The sequence below is a fragment of the Phascolarctos cinereus genome, unplaced genomic scaffold (genome assembly GCF_003287225.1).
Source record: "Phascolarctos cinereus isolate Bilbo 61053 unplaced genomic scaffold, phaCin_HiC Scaffold_5;HRSCAF=322, whole genome shotgun sequence".
Lineage (NCBI taxonomy): Eukaryota > Metazoa > Chordata > Mammalia > Diprotodontia > Phascolarctidae > Phascolarctos > Phascolarctos cinereus.
In genome coordinates, this window is record NW_027555958.1 from 444,212,718 (window position 1) to 444,230,946 (window position 18,229).

Here is an 18,229-nt window from a genome sequence, read left to right on the forward strand (position 1 = left end):
TATCCCTACTACTTTACTGCAAGGGTTGTTCTACAGCCTGGTGATTGTAGGTAAGTTTCAATTCTTGCTTCTAATTTTGAAGTAGACATATGAAGATAGAATACATTCCAAGAGGTGTTTGGCCTATCCCTCTGCTATTTGTTTTTGTTATACTGACCACTATCCATTGGCTGTGCCCTTGAACCAGCTCTTAATTACCCATTTTGTGGAGTGTATAAAACAAGTTTTTTACCCCAACCCAACTGGTTACTGCTACTTAGAACACTTATGGGTTTTTTCTTTTAGCCTTTGGTACGTATCTTGGGGAGGCAAACTGATTTTAATATTTCCTCTAAAGAAAACAAGATTTCTAAGAAAGAAATGTTTCAGTAAAAAGTAATATGTGACAGCCAAATATGAAGTAAGGCAGCTGTTTTTGATATCTGATACTTTGAATTATTTGAATAATTGCTTTACCCACCTCTGCCGTAATAATGTCTATAACTGAGTAACTAATTGTTAAAGGTGAAAATCGTACGGCCTTATGGCCCTAAATTGTCTAATTCAGCATTTAATCGACATTCACATCAAGAAATCTTTTCTCTCCCTGCAACTTAAACTAATTTTCTCTATATTATCCTTTGTGTGAAGATCAATAACAGCTAGTTATGAATTTTGTATGACTTTTTTCATTAGTATAGCACAGCTTGAGAGGAGCAGGCCTGGCCTTCCAGATGCAATAGTAGTCAACTGTACATTATCATTAAATGGTAAAGGTAACGTTGCACTAGTTTCAGTGATTAACTTTAGCTGTGTCAGCTAATGTTGTAGTAGTGTTAAGGATTCAAAAACACTTAAGATTTAAGATGCAGAATTTTAATAAATACTCATGTAATGAGCTATGTATAATTAGTATCCTAAGAAATTAAATTTAAATCTCAGTAGCTTTACTTTAAATTTCATTTAATGTAATGTTTGATGTAACAAAATTACAATGTTTTCTAGAGGATTTTGGCAGAGCCATTAACTAACAGTTTTGGTGCCCAGGGCAAGCAACATGCTGAGATTCGTGAAGCAATGCTAAAATCAGCTTTGAAATTCACGATGTAAAAATAATTCAAGCAACTAAAATAAACTTAGTAGACTGAAAGGATAGAATTGTTGCCATAGTTGCTGGTGGCACTTCGTTTTAACTATTAGCCTTCCTAACTAGGTATTAAATTCAGTTGTTAATATCTGTGCCCTTCAGATTGCATGGCCTTTGGGCAAAGCCCTGGCTAGTTTGCCATAGTTAAAACTATGGACTTCGGGTACAATATAGAGTTGATAGAGGCAATAGAATGTTATTAAGACATTAAGATTCTGTGATTCAGCCTTAAATTAGCATGCAGACTTTGTCATTCCCACCCATTGTTTTACATCTTTGCATCTCCAGCATAGTACCTTGCATGAAAATGGAGTTTTTAAAAATTGAATTGACTAATATCTTTATGACTTGCCTAAATATCAGATTAAGGCAGAATTTATTAAATTTTACCCTATTTACTGATTGATTGGATCCTAGGCATACGGTGTGCCCCACTTTTTGTGACTGCCTTCATCTCAAACTGAGACTGCTACATTTTTCTTAATTTACAATTACAAAATGATTTGTCCCTTTAAAAAAGGAACTAGCTTCCCAGTTCAATTTCCTCCATTCCCCTGATGAATTCCCCTCTTAACTACCCAGATAGAAGATCATAGCTTAAATGTCACATCCATAACTGCCACTGTGATTTCCAAAGCCCATTCCTCTCTCTACCACGAACCTTGTCCTTGCATCTCTTCCTCTGCTTCACTCCTCTTAGACTTGTTCTTTATTCTCACCATGACCTCCAGTCCCTTCACAAACATAACCCTAGAGTTGCCCAGTTCCTCAATATATAGACCTCTACCCACTTTGAATTCTTTGCCCTCCCCTTATCCTATTTTCACACACACCTTGCCAAATCCTCATGCAGTGTCCCCACTCCTTTCTGTTTTCTTCATTCCTACCTGTATACTGCTGAGTGCTCCTAGAATAAGTTGTACAATCCTGCCAACTGGCTCCACTACAAATCTGTTATCAAAGTAGGTATAGCCAAGGGGAGAACTCCCCAGAATTCCGTTTTCCAATATGTTGGGGTCCAGAGAACACTGTTGATTGGGATAAATTCTCAGGACTTCATTTGCTATGAGATTTGTGTCTCAGAATCAGCAGAATAATCATTTATGAGATGAGGAGGGACTGTTGAGTGCTACAAGAGTGTTGTGAGAGGCAGGACATTTAAAGAATGAAGCAGCTATTGATATGATATTCCATACAATAGATAGAAGGAGCCAGGGAGGCATATCCCAAACCCAAGAATCCTGCAAGAAACCTGATGTCCCCGGAGGGTAAGTCAAGATAAATGCTTTAGTGGACTCTCAGGTCTGCTCCAGGGAGCAGAAACAAAGTCATATGGACTCAAGTTTTCCAGTTTTAGTGTAATGTAAACTGCACATTCAGATTAAAAAATCTTCTCCAATGACATACGAGTCTGTAGAAGAATGAACTTATTTGGGGGATGGGTGCTGAGAATGCTTATTTTTATGTTCAAATTAAATGCTTTTATTAATTCTGCGCTGTTGTTTGCCTGGGTTTTTGATAGGGTAAGAACTAATAAGCTAGATCCCAACTGAATTAAGATATTTCCCATATTAAGCAAAAATGGGGGCTAACACTACATACCAAAAGATAGACCCTGCAAATAAGAATTCAAGTCTTAGAGGAACTGGGGCTACCTGGAACGCTGGGGATATTACCCAACCTTAATGGGCCCTTCTCCATGGAAATCTTCTTATTTTTCCTTCATTGAATGTAACAAGGGCTGGTAAGAATGATTTAGATGGAGTCTTGTGAATGTATAATCAAAAAGGCTTTGACAGGGAGGAAGTATACCAAGCTAGATACAGGAACTTTAGTTAGGAAGAAGAAGAGTTAAAACACCCAGAAGTTCCCAGGAAATAAAACACAAGAAAGCTATGGCCTCAGATTATTTTTATTTGCATCTTTATTTTCGCTGACTTGTAACTGAAATTTGGCATTTTTTAGAATTATGAATGTAGGCAAAAAACATTACTCATGCTTCTCCAAACTGCAAAAGAGGCCCATGACACCCTAAAAGTTAAGAACTGCCATTTTAATTGACCTCATATTACGAGGGATGAAACAGACCCAGAAAGAGGAAGTGTTTGTGAGTTTCAAACCTGAATCCAAGTCTAGGTGACTCTTAAGGTCAGGGCTTTTTTCTGCTTTTCATACAGATATGCACATTTTAATTGGGAGACTCCTGGGGATATAGTACCTCAAAGAAATGATTCTCTAATAGTACAATTTCATGAAAGTGTGTGTCTCTGTGTATAAATTTGTAGCTGGGGTAGAACTTTCAGCGGTATTCCTCAAATTACATTCTAATGGAAGAAGACAATACATTAGGAGTGCTATAGAGAGTGGGGGGGATGAATAGGAAGTGAGAGAGGATGTGGAAGTCTTGAGTATTTGCACAAATACACGAAGTGAGGATAACGAGCACCATGAATTTGAGAACCTAAAAGTAGGAGGCATGTTTGACTTTATGGAGATCAAGAAGACTTCATGAGGTGCCACCCATGACTGGACTATAACTGAAAGAAAAAAGAGTAGGTAAAATGGCGTCAGGGTGTGGGAGGGGGAGTGAGTGCTGTGAACTAGGATGTTACACCAGCGAGGAGTCCCAGGAAACAGGACAAGCATGATGGGAAGCACTTGGACAAAGATTAGTTGGGGCAGAAGTAATATTGTATTAAAGCACAACATGGGCTACTTGGGCAAAAAGAGGAGATAAATGATTTTGGGAAACATTACACATGGTGCAGAACACGAGACAGTGGGAATGGGTAGACCAGTTATCTAGATACCTGCTGGCTTCCAAACTTTATTTAGCAATGCCTCTTTTCATTTAAAAAAAAAGTCACATCTGTGCCATAAAGCTAGCACAAATACCACATTGATGAGAGTGGCAGATTGTGTCTACACCATGATTTGACATGTTCCAACTCAGTTTTTGTTTTTTAAAGAAGTGCCATGAATGTAAATGGCAGTTAAGAAAATGAGCATTTCTTCCAACTCCAGTTATGATATACTGGTTTAATTGCTGCCCTGCAACACTAGTAGTTGTTTTGCTTTTGTTGTAGTTAGTTTTGCTTTTGTTGAAAAAGGGTGTTTTTCATGCAGAAGTTGTAATCAAAAATATTCAATTACTTTGGCTATTGCTTTATGCTCGCCTTTAAGACAGTGCTCCTAGGGGCAGCTAGGTGATGCAATGGATAGAGCTCTGGCCTTGGAGTCAGGAGGACCTGAGTTCAAATCTGACCTCAGACCAAACACTTGACACTTATTAGCTGTGTGACCCCTGGGCAAGTCACTTAATCCCAACTCCCTGAAAAAAAAAAGAATAATATTAGGAGTGGTGAATCTCAAAATGAGCTGAGGCTGGTGGGTGAAGACAGCTAACAGTAACCCCCCAAAAATGGTTTTTGTTTGGTTTTAGAGTTTTTCATTAGGTTGAAGAGGATAAAAGAAGCAACAGGTTCTGGGTGAATGGGAAAATAAGATGATGGGGAAAAGTAATCCTTTTGCTTCAGTTTTCTCTGTCAAGGTGAATGATATTTTAACTAAAAAAGGAGTGGAGTGGGATTGGGGGGAGAATGGTTAATGCAAGATGATAGGAAGAGGAGCACCCACATATTCCTGGTGAGTTTACCTGGCTCAGATGAACTACATCTTTAATACACTAAAAGAACTATAAAATGTTTGTGGGGCCATCATACGTGATCTCCAAAAGATGAAGAAAAAAATACCAAAAGGGGATGGGAAAGAGGAAGAGAATGGAGTCTGCAAACTATAGACTAAAGAATTCAATCCCTGGCAAAATTCTACAAGATAGTATTTAAGGAATGGATTGTGAACATCTGAGAAGGAAGCAGTGCTCACAAATAGTCTGCATGGCTTCATCAAAAATGTTATGCTATAACTAATATCCTTTTTTTTTTCAGAGTTACTACACTAGTTAAGTCCAGGGAGTGCTATCAATATAGTTTTAACTAGGTTTTAGCAATGTTTCACAAAGTCTCATGTAATTTTTGTGGACAAAGTGAAGAGATGTAGATGAAATGGTAGTCTGGTTAGCTGAATTTACAACTAGTTAAACAGCCAGAAACAAAGAACAGGCTAGTGCTTCACTATCAACTAGGAAGAAGTGTTTCGAGGATCTCTACTTGACCTATGTTGTTTAACGTTTTCATCAGACTTAAAGGCACAAGTGACAAGTTTATCAAATTCAGCCAACACAGAGCTAGAAAAACGTGAGAGTGTAAGGATTCGAAAAAATCCTGAAAAGTTAGAACATCCGGTTTAATAAGAGGAAATTCAGCAGAGAGAAGGCTTCCTCTTGAGAAAGCAGTCAGAGAGTATGAGCAAATTGTTTCCAAAAGAATTATATAACATTAAAACATGTTCCAAATCGCTAATGGTGGTAGGAATGCAAATAAACTCACACAATGCTAATTGGCAGATGACCCAAAAAATGTCAATAGTAGTTAGAAGGGATGTGAGAATGCCAGAAAACACACTTTTGTGAGCTGTAGTCAGCTTTTACGGATGACACAAAGCTGGGGGGGGGGGATAGCTAGTACAATGGATGACAGCCAGGATCCAAACTGATATTGCCAAGCTAGAGTGTTGGGATAAAATTCAATAAGAGATGATGTGTAAAGTCTTACACAAGGAGGGCAAGACTGAGAAGGAATAGTTCAAAAAAAGAAAAAGAAGCTGAGGGTTTTAGTGAACTGTAATTTCCCTATGTCCATAGCATAATGTGATAGCCAAGCTATAATGCGATCTTGAGCTACAGTAAGAGGCATAATTTCCAAGAACAAGAGTGTAATGGTCTCACTATATTCTGTCCTTGTCAGACCTCAGATGGTGTATTGTGTTCCATTCTGGGCTCCACCATTTAAGTCAAGACATTGATAAGCTAGAAAGTCTACCTGAGGGCTGCCAAGATGATGAAAGGCCATGGTATAGCTTAGTGCTTAGAGTGTGAAGATCAGTTGGGAAGTAGACACGCTTAGCCTGGAGAAGAGAAGACTCTGGAGGGACATAATAGCTCTCTTTAAGTATTTGAAAAGACTCAGGCAGAGGAAGAATTGGACTCATTCTGTTTGGTCCCAGAGAGTAGAAGCAGGAGGAGCAGTGAGTGGAAGGTACAAAGATACAAATTTAGGTTTATTAGGGAAACTTCTCAACAATCCGGACTGTCCTCAAGTGGAACGGACTGCATCAAGAAGTGGTGAAATACCTCTTCTTTGGAGATCTTCAAGCGGAGGCTGGTGAACCACCTGTCAGGCATGATATAGTGTGGATTCCTTTTGTGTAAGGATTGGCCTAGATTGACACTAATGTACAGCTTTCCATTTCTGGAATTCTGGAATTACATCAGAAAAGTGATTAAAAACATTCATATTCTGTGATGCAGCAGTCCCACTACTGGGCACATACCTAAGGAAGCCAAAGACAGAAGCAAAGATCCAATATGTACCAAAATATTCATAGCAACACTCTTTGTGGCATCAAAGAAGTGGAAATAGTGTGAATACCCATTGGTTGGGAGGAATGGCTGAAAACTCTGTACAGCTGAATTCAAAGAAACATAGAAGAATCACTGGCTGTTTTTTGGTGCAAGAGATGGTTCAATCTATAGGGGTGGAGTTTGAAATTACTATGATGTCCAGACAAAAAACTTTCGTTTTCAAAAGTCTTCCATCTGGGTTTTTAAAAATCAGTTTTGCAAGAGAGATGGAGAATGCATGACTTTGTAGCAATTTGAAAATGATCTGTGGGCTTTAGTAGACTGCAAGCTAATTATGAGTCAATAGTCTGATGGGGTAGCATAGAAATCCAACCTGATATTAGGCTTCATTAAAAGTGTTTAGGACTAGTCCCACTATATTCTGTCCTATGTCAGAATTTACCTGGAATTATGTGTTAAATTCTCAATGCTGCATTTAAGGAAGAACATTGCTAATCAGGAGAGCATACAGGGAAGGGCCTAGGTAAAGGGCCTTGAGATAATGTCCTCTGACTAGTAGCTGAAGGAACTGGTAAAACTGTCACTAGAAGTTGTGGTACCCAAGCATTCAGTTGGAGGATGAGGAGAAAGACTCCAGGATACTGCCACATTGGGGAGCCTCAGGCAAGGGGAGGAATCTGCAACATGTGTCAAGAGAGTATGCCATCTGGTAGTTTCCCCGTTTAATATTGTTGAAAACTACAAAATGCAAAGCTCGAAAGTTTCATAGGGTCTGTTCCTCTAGAATTGATCCAGTCTTCCACTCTCCACTAAGGCTTTTCCAAACCTCTTATAGCACCTGCTCCCTTCATATGCCTTCAGACTCCTACTTCACTGAAAAAAATTGAGGCCACTCACTCGAGAGCTCCCCACTTTCTCCTCTTGCTCCTCTCATCCATTCATACATCTTCCGTGATCTCTTCCTTCACTCCAGTCTCAGATGAAGAGATGGCCCTTTTTGCCAAAGCCAATTCCACAACATGCATATTGGACACTCTATCCTCCTAATTTCTCCAGCACATTGCCTCAGAATTCTCTCCACTCTTTCTGATTTTCCCCTATTTACTGGCTTCTTCCCTGCTTCCCTACAAACACACATTTGCTGCATCTTTAAAAAACTCTTACTTGATCTGATCATCCCTACCAGCTGTCACCCTAGATGAGTCCGCTCCTTAACGAAACTCCTTGAGAAATCTATCACTACCTTCACATCTACTCTTCCCACTGTCCCCTAAACCATCTGCAATCTGGTTTCTGACCTCTGTCTACTCTGCCACCAGCTGCCCCAACAAGAAGACATTCAGCCTCCACCTGAAAACCTCCAGGCTGAAGAATTCATCGCCTCACAAAACAGCTCATACCACTTTGGGGTAGCTCTCGTTGCTAGGAAGTTTTCTTACGTTGAGCTGAATTTCCTGTCATTACAACTGGCACCCAGTGCTCTTAGCTTTTCCCTTGGGGGCAAAGAACATAACTATTAACTGACCTTGATTATAGGACTTTACGGTAGGTTTATAAATCAAGAGACAAATACTCATGAATTTGTGATCTTATCCATTTGGATGTTTCCTGCAGTGATTCACCTCACAAGTCATCCACATCCATCCTGGTGACTCTCGTCTATATAACCACATATGATTTGTTAGGGGTGGAAAGCGAGATATAGAATGATCCATGACAGCATGAACCTGGAGCCTCAGAAGGCATAGAACACAAACGTCTTGTCTTACAGATTCATCAATCAATAACCATTTATTAAGTGTTAGGTGCCAGGCACTCTTCCAGCTGCTAAGAAAACAAAGAAAAAATAAGAACTGCATTAGCCTTCAAGGTATTTGCATTCTAATTGGAAGCAGGTGAAAAAGTTGAAGCCTTGGGAGATAGATTACTTCCCTAAGATCATAAAACTAGTTAGTAGCGATGTGGGATTCAAACTTGGATCTTTTGATTCCAAGACCAGTTCTTCTGCAGTAATATTTTATTTGAAGATAGCTGTCATGTCCCCTTACATCTTCTTTCCCTAGGCAGAATGTCATCGTGTGGTTCAGGTTCTAGTGTCCTTGCCATTCTGGTAACCCTCCTCTGGATTGCCTTCCAGCCTGTAAATGTCCTTCCTGCAATGGAGTTACCAAGGTCTGAACACAATATTCCAAATGTAATCTTGTCAAGGAAGAATGGCCAAGACTGTAAAACTTTTCACCTCCATTAGACCCGGACACTTTCTATTAATGAGCCTAAGGACAAAGAAGATTGTTTTGTTTGTTTTGGGGAAGGGACTAGGACATTACACTGTTTACTCACATGAGTTTGCAGTCCACTAAAGCATGGAAATTCTTCTCATATGGACTGTTGTTTCGAGATGTTTCCTTCTTTATGCACTTTGTACAGCTGATTCTTTTTAACCTAAGTCAGTCAACCAGCATTGTGTCTAAGTGCCAGGCATTGTGCCAAGCTCTAGGGATACAAAGAAAGACAAAGGATAACCCCTGCCCTCAAAGAGCTCACCATCTAATGGGGGAGAGAACATATAAACAGCTATGTACAAACAAAATATATATGGGATAAATTGGGGGTCATCTCAGAAGTAAGGTGCTGAGGTGAAGGAGGACTGGGGAAGGCTTCTTGCAGAATGTGGGACTTAAAAAGAAACCACAGAAGCAGGAGGAGGGAGAGAGTTCTAGGCATAGGGAGCAACTAGTGAAAATATTCTGAGCTGAGAGGAGGCTAGTGTCGCTGCAAATCCAATTTACATTTATTCCTATTAAATAACAGTTTATCAGAGTCACTGCAGTGCTCAAGCTTGTCAAGATTATCTTTAGATCCTGTTTCTGTCATTCAAAATATTAGCTATTTATCCCAGTTACAAATGGGATAAGCATGTTCTCTATTCATAAAATTCATTGATAATGTCAAAAAGCACAGGGGCAAGGGCGGATCACTGGGACACTACATTAGGGATACTCCAGTTGGGCATTGGTCCATCAATGGCTATTTTTGGTGTCTAGTCATTCAGTCTCAAATTCACCTAGCTGTACCATTGTCCAGCACATGTCTGTCCCTTGTCCACAGGAATATCTTGAGACCTTATCAAAGGCTTTGCTACTTAATACTGTGTCTCCAACATTCTTCTGACTCCTTAGTCTAATAACAATGTCAAAAAAGAAAATGACATTAGTGTGGATAACCTGGTATGGAAGAACTCAAGCTTCTTACCGGTCACTGCTTTCCTTTTTAAACGCTCTCAAATGACCCCTCCTAACAATGCAATCTAGATAACAGAACAGCCCTAGACTACTTGCTTGCCTCCAGTGGGAGTGTATGTGCTTTAGTGATCATATTTTTGTGTTTGTTTGGTCCATGTTTACTAAATATCCTTGCCAGATTCCTTTCCTCTAGGGCCGGAGCCATCAACTTCCAGATGACTCCTCAGGCTGTATACAACCCGAAGATTCTAGCCTGCTGAACCTGGCATCAGCAGGGTTTTTGAAGTTTGACCCCTCAAACAGGACCCAGAGAGGCAGGGACAGCTCTACACCCCTTGCCAGCAGGAAGCAGTTTCAGAAGTTGAGACCTTTGCCCCTTGTTCCAAAGGGAATCTGGCTCCCCTTTGTCCACAGGCCCCAGCCCCTCACCTCCCTTTGAAAGCCCTAGCCCCACCTTTTTGATCTCATCATCTATTCCCATTATCTATTCAATCTCTCAGACCTTCCAATCAGAATTCTCACCCACACCCTTTTCCCAGACCCTCCCCTGGTCACCCAAAGTCACTTTAGTATATAAGATCTAGCCTGGCCCTCATTCAGGGCTGAGAACCTCATGCTCAAAAGGCTGAGACTTTCTCATGCCCGTTCGTCCTTATGGGCATCACCTGACCTATGTGATTTATCACTAATAAACTTTTCCTCTGGCTGAAAAAACAAAACAAAACAATGCAATCTAGAATTTCACCAGCCATCAAAGTTAAGATCATGTAATTCGAAGAATACACCGTCTCCTTTTTGAAAATCAGAACACGTTCCTATGGCCTGTCCTAAAGCATTCTCTCAATCTCCATGATTTTTCAAAGGTCGTGGATGGTACCTTACCAAAGGCACTTACTCTGATGGGATAAGATCCAGATCCAGGCCTCCCCTTCCCTGCTTGGCCCGTGAGATTTCCAGTGATCCCTCCGTCAGCCCTGGGTCCAGGCTGCTGGCCTGCAGCCTCTGTCAGAGAAGAGAAGTTAGAAGGGATTAGGGTCCATGTAGAGGGTTTGTCTTGGCAAGGATAAGGGCCATGACTTCATGTGAGACAGGAGTGATGGAGGAGATAGTAGGAGAAAGCTTCTGGGTGATAAGAGATGAGAAGGGAGAAAAGAGAGATCACCAGCTCCTGTCTCCTCTGCTGACTCCCCAAGGCTCTACCTTCACCTGCCCCTACCTACTCTGAGTCAGGTTTTCTGTGCCTCACAGGACTCAACATCATCACCTTTTGGGCCTTGAATATTCTAATTACCTGCCTCCCTCAATAGATATCTCTCTGGCCGCTGAGATTCTATCTGGATGCACTCTTCAGTGGGCTAGCATACTCCCACCCCCTCATGCTCTCCCAGTGATTCAGAACTCCCATCGTACAAACCATATTCCTAAGCCCTTAGTCCCATCCACCTCAACCCAACCTCTTCAGAGCCACACCCCAGATCTACCCACCCCTTCCATCTTCTGGCTCTCACTGAAACTTGATATGCATCCCTGTCCTCCTTTTCTAACACTGGTTGCACTATCATTCATAACCTGCCCCTCTCCCCACACACACTGTCTCCCCCTTGCTCCTCATTGCCACTACCAAGTTCTCCTGCCACCATTATAACTTTTCCTACTTTGAGGTTCATTCAATCCAAATTAGTTACCTAGTCAAGATTCTGGTAGCTGTTATTTATTGACCCCACAGAAGCACTCTTCTTCCTTCCTCAGTGAAGTGCCTGACTCATAGTCTTTCTCTCCATCCTAATTCCTACCCTCATATTGGGGGATTTCAACATATATAAATATTTGAAGAAACACTTAATTTTCCAACTCCTCGATCTACTCATTCTCCATGACCTACTCTTCCACCTCACCTCAGTTGTCCAGGGAGATGGTCATAGCCTTGATCTTACCCTCACTCACAAGGGTTTCATATTCATGTTGGTGTACTCTGAAGTTCCTTTATCTGCTCGTTTAATCATTCCATCTTTCCCTCTGCTTTACAACTGTGAACCCTGGCCACACCATGACCTCAAATTCTTCAACCCTTTCAGCCCTTTCCCAGGCCTTTATCCCTGCACTGGTTACTCTTCTCCATTCCTTATCTCAACTCTTTGGTGAACCAGTTCGACTGTGTTGTATCCTCTATCCTAGAGTCCAATGTCCCCTAATTCTACTGGCAATCATTCTTTGCCTCAACCTTGGTTTATTCCTATACTCCATTGCCTTTTTAACCTATTCATGTAATGCTAAACAGAGCTGGATAAAATCATGAAACTATATTGACTGGGTCCATTACAAATTATGTTACATAATCCCAATTGGGCCCTCACTGCTGCAAGGCAATTCTTTTACACCTCCCTAAACAATTCATTTTGCTATTCATCATAGCAGCTATTCCAAACTCATGCCATCCCCACTGCCTCATCCCCTCATACACATTCTCAGCTGAGATCATTCACTAAGAGCTCTCTTTTCTTCCCTTCTCATCTCATATCTCCCAGAAGCCTTCTGCTACCATCTCCTCCTTCACTCCTGTCTCACATGAAGAAAAGGTCCTTCTTGCCAAGACAAACCCTCTACATGGATCCTAATCCCCTTCCATCTTCTCTTTTCTGACGGATTGTCCCCATTTGTCCTCATCTTCTCACTGACCTTCAATCTCTTCTTGTCTACTGGCTATTTCCTTGCTGCCTACAAAAATGCCCCATATCTCCCCCATCTTCAAAAAACTTTCATTTAATCAGCCTTTCCTTGTTATTTATTGTCTTTGAAAAGACAAAATTCCTCAAGGAAGCCATTTTCAATCCATGCCTCTTCTCCCCTTTTTAAACTGTCTGTAGTCTGTCTTCCAGCTTCATCATTCTAGTGAAACTCTTTCTCCAAATGACCTAATTGCTAAATTGAAGAGCCTTTTCTTAATCCTCATTCTTGTTGATTTCTCTGTAACCTTTGACCCTGCCAATCACCATCCTCTCTTAGATACTCTTATTCTCTCTAGATTTTCTTCTTACCTGTCTGACTGAGTCTTCTCAGTGTCCTTTGCTGGGTCTTCATCCAAGTAGCACCCACTAACTATGGGTGTCCCCCAAGACTCTGCCTTGGCCCTCTTCTCTTCTCCCTCTATCTTATTTTGTGTGGTGATTCCATCAACTTCAATGTATTCAATTATCAGACTCTTTATCCAGACCAGTCCTGACCTCGTCTTGCATCACCAACTGCCTATATCTCTGACTTTATGTCCCATAAACATCTCAAATTCAACATTCCACAGTAAACCCCCCCCCAAAAAGGAAACCCTTTCCTTTTCTGAACTTACCTGTTTTTATGGAGGCCACCACTATTCTCCTGGTCACCCGAGCTCACAATGTCTGTGTCATCCTCACTTCCTCACTCTCACTCCTCCCAAGTCTTGTCAGTGCTAAGTTCACAACATCATATAAATCTCTTTCTCTCCATTCACACACCTAGCAACCTGGTGCGGGCCTTTATCACCTCATGCCTGGACTACAGGGGTAGCTTTCTGGTTGGTCTTGCTGCCACAAATCTCTCCCCAGTCCTTTCCCCAGCTGTCAAAGTGATTTTCCTAAAGGGTAGCTCTGACCATGTCACCTTCCCCCGATTCAGTAAACTCCCTGGCTCCATATCACCTCCAGGACCATATAAGAAATTGTATGCTTGGCTTGTAAAACCCTTCACAATTTCCCCCCTCCCTACCTTTCTAATCTTCTTATACTTTACTCCTCGCTGTGTACTCTACGGTTGATCAAAAGTGGCCTTCCAGCTGTTCCTCCAGCATGATATTGCATCTCCTGATTCCATGCCTTTCACCATCTGTCACCCACCCCTGGGATGTTCTCCCTCTTGGCCACAGCCTCTTGAATTTCCTGGCTTCTTTCAAGACTCAACTCAAATCCCATCTTCTGCAAAAGGCCTTTCCCCTTAACCCTTTCTGAGCTTACCTCCAATTTACACTGTATGTATCTTGTATGTACGTAGTGGTTTGCATGTTCTTTCCTCTATTTGAATGTGAGCTCCTTGAGGGCAGGAACCGAGTTTTTGCTTTTGTTTTATCCCCCAAACTTAGAACATTGCCTGGTACATAGTAAGCACTTTATACGTGTTTGTTGACTGACTGGTGCCTCATCGTGGCATGGAGATAACCCTGTATTCTTAAAAGATTGAAGATCGCCAGTAGATTGAAGGTTGAGGCAGGTTCTGGAATACTAGAAGAGTTTTGAGTGTGGTAACAGCAACTAATGACCTCTTCCTTCCAAAGGCCAGCTTAATATGGATTTATAGAGAAAGCCTCGCCGTCAGCAAACTGGCTATTTGATGTTGAGTTGCTTGACCGTGGCATTACATGAATCAAAGAAAAATACAAAATTTCTCTCACTCCTGTATGGCCCCCCTCTGATTCTTCAGTGACTGTGGCAAGGGAGGGAGTAGAAAAGAGGGCAGAGGCTGCTAAAAAAATCATACATTTTAGACCATAAATAGTAACTTAGCTGATGGTACTCTCAATGTGAGATCCTGACCATTATGAATAGATACACTATTGCAGGAACTGAATCACATCAATATTTAAAGTATCGTTCTAAGTGAAACAGGAAGACAAAATGAAGGTGCAGCCGAATGGAAGTTTGACTAACAGGATCTCATTGGATAATAAAATAAAGAGTTGTTGGGTGAATTTGTGTGTGTACAGCCTGCGTCCAAAAGCCACAAGAAACTCCACGTCATGAAATGCTTCATCTCTTTAATTGCAATGCTCATAATAAGCATCTGTGAAAATGACCACCATGAAGATAATGACAGCTGATGCACCAACATCTATGGCAGAGGATGAGGAAGCAGAGGAATTCTATAAAGAATTCAATAAGACCCTCCCAATTAGATCAGTATACTATTTGGTGACCAATGAAAAGGTGGGGACGGGGAAGGATGGTTGAAAATATGTTGGAAAATATGGTTCGAGTACAAAATTAGAGAAGTCAGAGCACAGAGATGATATAAAAGCTTCACACCTCTCTATTAGGAATATTTTATTCAAAAAAGAGTGTGAAGAGGCATTAGCTATATATTTATTGACATAATCATGTAATTTTTTTTTTTGTTATTTATGTGGTTTACTAACTTTGTAGCTTTTCTAACATTGAACCACTCCTGTATTTCTGGTATAAATCCAACCTGCTCATAGGATAGAATCTCTAATATGTTGCTGTAGCCTCTTTGCTAAAATTTTGAGTAATTTTGCACTGATCTTTTTAAGTAATATTGGTCTATAGCAAAGGTTCCTAACCTTGTTTTCAAAAACATTTTGATAACTATATTTCAATATAATTGGTTACCATTTTAATCCAATGTATTTTATTTTATGCATATGAAAACCTGATTCTGAGAAGAGGTTCATAAGCTTCACCAGACTATCTCCAAAGGGGTCCACTATACAAAAAAAGGTGCAGAATTTTGTCTATAGTATTTTTTCCCTTTGATTTATCTCTCCATGATTTAGGTATCAGGTTCATATTTGTCTCAAAGAAGGAGTTTGGTAGTATGCCTTCTTTCTCGCCTTTTTTTTTTTGCTAACAATTTATGTAATATTGGAGTTAATTTTTCTTTGAATGTTTAATGTAATTAAATAATAAATCTGTTTGGGCCTGTTTTCCTCCTTTGGGGAGTTCATTTAAAGCTTATTTAATTTCTTTAGACATTAAGTATCATGACTTCCAAATAACAATGCAAGAAATTAAATTGGGGCAGTAGGTGGCACAGTGGATAGAGCTCTGGCCTTGAAGTCAGGAGGACCTGAGTTCAAATCTGACCTCAGACGCTTGACACTTATTAGCTGTGTGACCATGGGCAAGTCACTTATCCCCATTTGCCTCAGCGAAAAAAAAGAAAGGAAGAAAGAAATTAAATTGAATACATTTTAATAGATAAACAAATGGTTATTGATGGGGAAGTCATTGCCAAATAAAATTTTTACATACATTCAGATCACTGAATTGCTGAGAAAAGTGTCAAAATCAATACAAAATTAAAATTATAAAAATGGGAAGATACAGCACACTGTTGAGCTAACTCCAGCCTAACATTTAAATAAGCAATATGATGTCCCCAAAGTAGAAAATGGATGAAAGAACAGATGTTAATACAAACTATTACAATTTCATTAGAAAATTTAACTGACATAAATTAATCTCCACAATGAAGAAACCAAAAGAACATAAATAACACTTCCATCAGCAAATACTTGATCTTGCCCAGTGGAAAAAAATGGCAGCCAAGAGCAACACTGATTTAGAATTTAAATTGATTCGCAATATCTTCTGGCAGAGAATGATGGAAAATTGTAGATTATATTACCTCAGAAAACATTGAGAAAGGGCCAGAAAAAGCAAATTTTCTGTAAGTTTGGAAACAGACTTCTCTAAGTTGAACCATCCCAAGGACATTTAAGGATGAACCTGGTGGGACAATGAACATAAGAAAAATGAAGATGATCTGTCACTATTTCTGTAACAAGCTCATCTTTCTGTCAATGACAGTGAAGCCTCCACATTTTGATGCTAGTATAGTCTCTGATGTGCCACATTTGTAAGTAGAAGGGCACAAAAATAAGCGAATACAAGGACCATATCTGCACTAGTATATACAGAAAAGGTCCCCGGGGAAGGTGACATAATTGTGAGGTCACTGAAGCAGTGATTCTCATGGTATCTGAGAAAAAAAAAAGGAGGATGCCAAATGTTTGGAACAAACCAAGGACCTTATTATCTTCACATGGCTCTGTGATGTCATCAGTGTAAATATTTCTTCCTATGATACTGACCCATGCCTGCACACTTTTTGCATCTCTTGTCCTTGTCCTTCCACGGGACCACCTCAGTGGGCTGGAGCAGAGAGGGATCCACTGAGCGGCCTGCCGAAGACCTTCCCTGGGTTTTCTCAACATCGTTGTCCATTGGCTAGTCTTTACTCTCCCTGTGTGACCAACCCCACTCCTTTGTGGATCACACCTTTCTTTAATGACATCCTTTACACTAATTCTCCGCAATGTTTTGTTTGTGAGATAATGATAACAGCCTATTGGTGTCTGCCACGGGGCCTCTCCATTGCCTTTTTGGTGATCCTTACTTTCAATTCTTTGGAGACATTAGTGTTCTGTGACTCAAGGACATACATTAGAAGAATATTAGTATTGAAAAGATAGGGTTTTGTTTCAGGAAGAAGCATGGGATTATTAAAAGCACTTTGCAGTTTCCCAAAGACTCCTCCTATTGTTCATTTCCAAGGCCAACTTACTGTTCATCTGTAATGTCTGTCCAAAATGCATCTACTGATGAAAAAGATTGTTCATTTGACTGCATATCATCTCAGAGTCCGGACAAAAGGCATTATTCATTCAATTAGTGTGGATAGTTCAACAAAACTCTTTTGAGTGCATTTGGATCTCATTTGTACCCCAAAAGAAAGCATGGTAGTTAGCAAAAAGCAGAGACTTTCACAAATGTTTATTGAATTGAATTGACTTTGGTAAAGTGAGAAGAACCATAAAGGATATCATCAGAGAAACGTATGACCGAAAAAAGGAATGAGATAGCAAGAAAGAGGGAGGCAGGTTTTCATGTTCCACTGGTATCCACACCATGTCAAGAGATCCAGAGGAAATCCCCCCATACACTGGGTGGTCAGCTTGGAAGAACAAGGACAAGCAAGGGTGATAAGTCATGGATGGGTTATTGATTTCATTGCTGTAGGAAGAACCTATGTCAAAGAAATCACTGGGTCAATTCAGTTAACATTTATTAAGCACCCACTGTATACAGGTTACTATGCTATGTGTTAGAAACACAAAAACAAAAGTGGCAGGCAATCTCAGGCCTACAAGGACTTGCATTCTGCCATGGTGCACAACAATAATTAAAAAGATAAATTCAAGGCCATTTGAGTCAGGGAGAGGAGAGTCAGATTGTGAGAAAAGGCTTAGGGAACTAAGGGTGAAGGTGAAGGAGAAACGCATTCCATGCATAGGAAAGTCTGCATCAATACAGCGGAGATACTGAGTTTGGAAAATGGCAGTTTGGCTTGTTGGCTGGGGTGCAAAGCTCGTGAAAAGGAGTTTTGTGAAATAAATCTGGAAAGATAGGTTATTGCCTTACTGTGTCAGGTTTTAGAAGGAGCATTTAATCAAGCTGAAAAGTTTGATGTTATCCCAGAGACAAGTAGGCAACCACTAAAGATTCTTGAGTGAAAGAATCACTTCATCAAACACACGTGAGATTTCAAAGAAGCAAATAGTCACTCATAAATCAGCCTTACGACTTCTGTTACTACATAGGCATGTAGTTTGTC